The sequence below is a fragment of the Thalassophryne amazonica genome, chromosome 20, assembly GCF_902500255.1.
Source record: "Thalassophryne amazonica chromosome 20, fThaAma1.1, whole genome shotgun sequence".
Taxonomy (NCBI): domain Eukaryota; kingdom Metazoa; phylum Chordata; class Actinopteri; order Batrachoidiformes; family Batrachoididae; genus Thalassophryne; species Thalassophryne amazonica.
The window spans coordinates 551,604-557,603 of NC_047122.1; positions in this window are offsets into that span (position 1 = coordinate 551,604).

The following is a 6,000-nucleotide window of genomic DNA, read 5'->3' on the forward strand; positions in this document are numbered from 1 at the left end:
AGACTGGCCAGCAGATGTCACCACATTACATAATATATGAGAAAGATGTTATATACAGGGGTGCACATAACTGGTACTCATGCTCTTGACTTCAAACATCTGTCTTATTCAGAACACTTCCTGAAAGATGAGTATTTCTGCCTGAAATGTTTTGAATATTTTAAAGGTTTATGTTGAACAGACTCACTGACAGCACGAAGGCCAAAAGTGAGATTTTTAATTAACCCTCTAGAGTCAATTGACACGCCTCTGCATCAAACGTCACAAACTAATTAAGAGGCCATAGCACACAATCTGCTCCACCATGAGTATCTGTTTGAATGCCTGTTGAATGTATAACTTGAATTATGATTAATAATTTACTAATGTTTTTGGGGGGATAATACTCCCATATTCACTGCATGTTTTGTAGACACCTGCAGTAAATACGACTCATTTCCTCATTCATGTTTTAGCATGTGTGGTTAGTGTGTGGTGTAGTTATTTTATTTATTTAGTGCGTCAAACTAATCAGGCATCTGGAACAGCGCATCAAGTCTCTTTTTTTAACTGCATGAAGACGATCGAAGCGCAGAGCACTTCATCAGAGTCTGAACCAGAGCATGATCAGTCTGATCATGAAGTGGAGTTTATTGTTTTGGTCTGGACGAACAAGAGCAGGTGGATTCACCGATCTGTGTGCACAGATTTGCGCAGTGGACTGGACCACGCGCTTCTCTTTCCAGCTTCTCCAGGACTCGGCACTGCAGAACTCTGCTGCAGCACTGACTCCTGGAACACAGAGCAGGCACCAGGGGCGGAGAACACAGGAGTTCAGGTACAGACCCCCCAGCCCAAACACCTTTGTCTATTGTTTTTTTTTTTTGGCCACTAACACAGTCAGGACAGTCTGTACCAACACCAATAACAATGCTACAAAAACAGGGAATTAGGAAAAAATACACGTGATATTGAGGTGGAATATCTACAAATTTTGGGGTTTCTGATGTGCACTGAATAGGAACTGTTTTTCTGAATGGCACAAATGTAATTTGTGTGGCATCTTATTGCATGTAAACAGCCACAAAAAAAAACACCTGAAGCATTTCCTGCATTTTAATGTGAATTGTTGTATATAACTTTGTTAATGCTACATTTTTACATATATTTTTGAAGTTTACAATTTGCATTCTAAGTTGTAAAAATGTTTCATGAAACATATTTCTGGTTTTCATAGTAAAAACTAACTTTTTTCTGATTAGAATTGTAGGTTTTCGGGTGAATTTAGGGTCACTGTTTTAACTGTAAAGTCACACAGGTGAGGTTGTGCTGAAAAAAAAAGACACCAAACACAGCCAGGTAAACAATTTTTTAAGGTAAATTATGAAAGTAAAACCAAAAGTGGTCAAAACACCCAAAAATAGCCAAAACTCCAGAGGGTTAAATACCAGTTAAAACCATGTCAACCAGTTTTGTCAATGTTTATTCTTTGTAGAACTGCTTATTTGATTAAAATGTTGCTTTGGCCAAACTAGTAGGTTATCTGGTTCTTATTCCAACTCCTTTTCACATACAAACAGAGCAGATGAAATAAAGTATTTTCCTCAAAAATTAAAAAACAGTCTGCAGGAGGGCGTGCATGTGCGCATACATGAGCTTTTGAAAAGAGCCGAAGTTAGCTTTGACCAAGTGTGATGCACGTGCACGCTGATGTCCGTCAGATATTTTGTAAATGACTCCAGAGGTGTCCAGAGGTCTCCAGAGGTTATCAGCTTCCAAAAACAGTGTTTTCAGTTTTAGAAGTGTTTCTTTCTTGCTAGCTTTTACATAATATATGAGAAAGATGTTATATACAGGGGTGCACACAACTGGTACTCATCATGCTCATGTGCGCTAAAAATCATTGATGCACAGTAAACAGCACACAGAGGGAAACACTTTTCCTACAATCTGTCATTGCTATCCTCCTTTGAAGTGTTCCTTTGTGTTTTCTGCTGTGCATTATTTATTTTTAGCACGTACAAGCACCATAAGTACTAGTTATGTGCATGCCTGGTTATATATTTACACAGAAATGCAGCGGTTTGGGGGCAGATTCCGCCATGTTGGATTCGCAGCCAGAGAGAGACCAGCGGGTGATGTCACGGTGCCTCTCTACTCAGAGTGGCTGTCACCTATCCACCTGAAAAAAAATGGATTTGCATGATTCTCAGCATAAAAATAAGAAATTGAGAGTGACTCTTGATCTCTTAAAGTAGGTCAAGGTTAGCTGTCTTTGAACTTATCCAAGGTCTGTGTCCCAAGAATGTTCCCTGTGAATCTGAAGACTCAGGCAGTAACAGGTCTGGACTTATGCTGAGCACAGACAGACGGACAGATGGACACAAAGCCTTCACAATACCTGATGGCCATATTTTCAGGGGTTCGGGTAACAAATGAATGAAAGTGTCATTAAAGCTGCGATTGGTGTTTGCTGGTCTTCAGGTAACTGGAGAGCAGATCTCTACAGAAAACAGGTCCTTGTCCTTCATTTCACCACCAGCTACGTAATCCAGAGTTGGATTGTTAAATGTTTTATGTTTATTGGTTTGCTTCATGTTGCAGGATTTCTGAGCATTATTGTCTGCTGGCGAGTGGAAAAGTCTTTCCAGGAACAATGTTTCCGCACAGAACACAAGATATTGGTTTTTTTTTTAAAGCTATTACAGTAAAGCTACTCGATTTACTAAAAAGTGAACTCATTCAACAGAAGACTGCATGAAAAGTTTGAAATGATTAAATGCATTATAAGTTAGTACAGTTTAATTAAGCTTCAGACGACATGAACTGAAAATACCCACCTTCACACTCTGTGTGTGTGTGTGTGTGTGTGTGTGTGTGTGTGTGTGTGTGTGTGTGCGTGCACGTTTTGTTTTGGCCTGATATTTACGCCGGCTACTCGACCTGATGTGACTCCAGATGTCTGTGCAGATCGGGTTCCAGTGACCTTGGACCGGTAACAGCTGACTTGCCTCTCCACACACTAACCACTAAGCTTGTTTTTGTGATACACAATACACAGGTGCATAATGATTACTGATCGGTTCCAATCCACCTTTAGGGGAAAGATGACAGACGGATGAAAGGCGGCTCACAGAATTTGAATTTCTCTCCATGATTTTCCTCTTTTTCTCCAGCACCTGTTTTACATTTTGCTGAGACAATCACAGTCGTAGGTCCCTTCAGTGAGAGGAAGAAACCCTGCAGGTTGTTGCCAAGAGTGTGCACGATCCACTGCCTCACACACACACACCTAGCTGTCCACAGCCGCATGGCAGCACGTTGTTTTCATCAGGAGTTAACTGAAAGCAGCAGAGACTAAGTGATTTGGACGCACAGCTGCCTGACTGTGGCAGCAGCACAGTGATCTCTACACACCTTCTGTCTCAACGTCAAACGACTGTTCTTTGGTCGAACACATAAATCCCTCCATGAATTTCAGCTGGTTTAGAAAATTCATCCTTACAACACATCTGCCCCCTCAAGCAACTTCATTGGCTGCCGGTTCATTTTTGTATGAACTTCAACATCTTGCTCAGCACACTCAAAGCTCTCCATGACCTCGCTCCCTCATATCGTACTGAGCTCCTTCAGATTTATACACCTTCCCGTTCACTCCGCTCTTCCTCAACATCTCCTTTCTCCATATCTTCTGCCCACATGCCTACCATGGGAGTTAGATCTTTAAGATGGTCTGCTGCCCGGCTCTGGAACGCACTCCCACAAGACCTCATGTCTGCCCACCTTCAAACCACCACTCAGAAGTTATTTCATCAGATTATCTTAGACTATTTCCCTCTCACTACCATATTATAGCATATCGTATATTTTATACTCTGTTTTAGTCATTTAAATTATGTCTGTGTGGATTGATTGTTGTGGTTTTGTTTGTTTACTTTAATATGTTTGTGTTTATCTGATGTAAAGTGACCTTGAGAGTTCTGAAAGGCACCTATAAATAAAATGTATTATTATTAGTAGTAGTAGTAATAGTATTAATATCATTATTATCATCATCATTAACTCCTCACATGTGCGTTGCGATTCTGTTACGTGCTGATTTTCAGTGAGATGTCTGTGTTAAATCATTAAAGCTGTCACACCAGCTGGCTGCACTTATTTGACACTGCTGATGTCACGGTGCAAGATGAAAGCATTTGTGGTTTTAATGTCAAGGAAGTGCAGCAGCACAGCCCTGTACCAGCAAGTGTTTTTGTTTTTTTTCCTCTGTGGGTGGAGTAGTACTGAATCGGCTGGTCGGAGAGGTCGACTCCACCCGTGTTTTTATTGTAGGCCATGACTGGTGTAGGACAGGGAATGTCTTTCATGGTCCAGCATCCATCCTGTCCATCCTTCACCCTTCACCCACATTGTGACACCTGAAAATGTAGGATGGATGGTGGAGCACACAGACACCTCCCATGTGTCCGTCCACCTTACAAACACAGCAGGCCTCTCTCTCATCCATCCAACAGATCCTTCTGCACATTTGTTCATGAGAGCATTTGCCGTCCCTCTGGGAAATTTTTCCTATTGTCCCTGTAGGTGCTATGTGCTCCAAACTTCATGCTGGCCAGGTCCATGAACAGTTTGGGACTGGCATAAAAATTGTCCATGTAAATATGGTACCCAGTCCAAAGATAGGATGGCTGGATCACATGACCACATCATACGACCGCCCGTGCTCCCTTGTGGTCAAAGTTTTGCCAGTGTAGATAGTGAACCTGGTGTAGCAACTGCTTGACTCTTTTGTGTCACTACAATGTATAACATTAACACTATTTGTTTTTCCACAATGGCATTTTTCCAGACTGAGTGCTGCAGTATATCCAGCATAGTGCAGCAGATAACTGAAACAGTCATGCAAATGGTGATAAAAGCATCAAATTTGGCAGAAATACTCCTTCGACACTTCTCTTTTGAAAAACCGATTGGCCACTTGACTTTTCAATCGGTGGTCAGGTAGGGATCAATTGAAGAATTACACAGAGGTCAAAATTAAAAGATGCTCCAATCATATTGAAAAATATTCCACATTATTTGCCTGATCATAAAGATTCCAAAAAGATATAGTTTGGACTATCTGTGACTGAATTCTATGGAGTTACGGGATAAAAACAGCAAGAATGGTGACAAAGGTCAGTTTCATTTTGTACAGGGGTCAAAAGTTAAAGTTGCTCCAATTTTGGTAAAAAGTGATGCAAATTATTGGTTGAGCTAATAGGATTAATAAATGGAATAGTGCTGACAGTGCTGAATGCTTGGTCTCCAAAGTAAAGGTCAAACAATGTCTACGTCTATTGGATTCTATGACATGTGACATATGTTACCCTGTAACGTGATAAGTAAGGATGATACATGGTCCAAACTATTCCTTTTTAAACCGTGTTAACTCAACTAGTAATTTGCATCACTTTTTAACAAAACTGAACCAACTTTAACTTTTGACCCCTGTACAAAGCGACACTGACCTTTGTCACCATTCTTGCTGTTTTTATCCCATAACTCCATAGATTTCTGTTACAGATAGTCCAAACCATACCTTTTTGGAATCTTTATGATCAGGCAAATAATGTGGCATAGGTTTCAAGATGATTGGAGCATCTTTTAATTTTGACTCCTGTGTAATTCTTCAACTGACTCCTACCTGAACATCAACTGAAAATTCAAGTGGCCAATCTTCTCTACAAGAGTCAAGACAGAACTCAGACTACCAGAGCAAGAATTTTAGCTGAGGAAGCTTCTGCGATTTGAAGCGAAACGTCCTCACGTCAAACAACCCAGTCCAGTCGAAGATTCAAGCTTCTCTACTACACAGAAAGTGGCCAATCGGTTTTTTTCAAAAGAGGATTGTCTGAGGACTATTTCTGCCGAATTTGATGCCTTTATCACCATTTGCAGGATTCCGCTCTAAATATTCTCTTATCTGCTGCACTAGCAGGAGACCACTGTGTTCAGTGAATTTCGTGACACCACACCTGA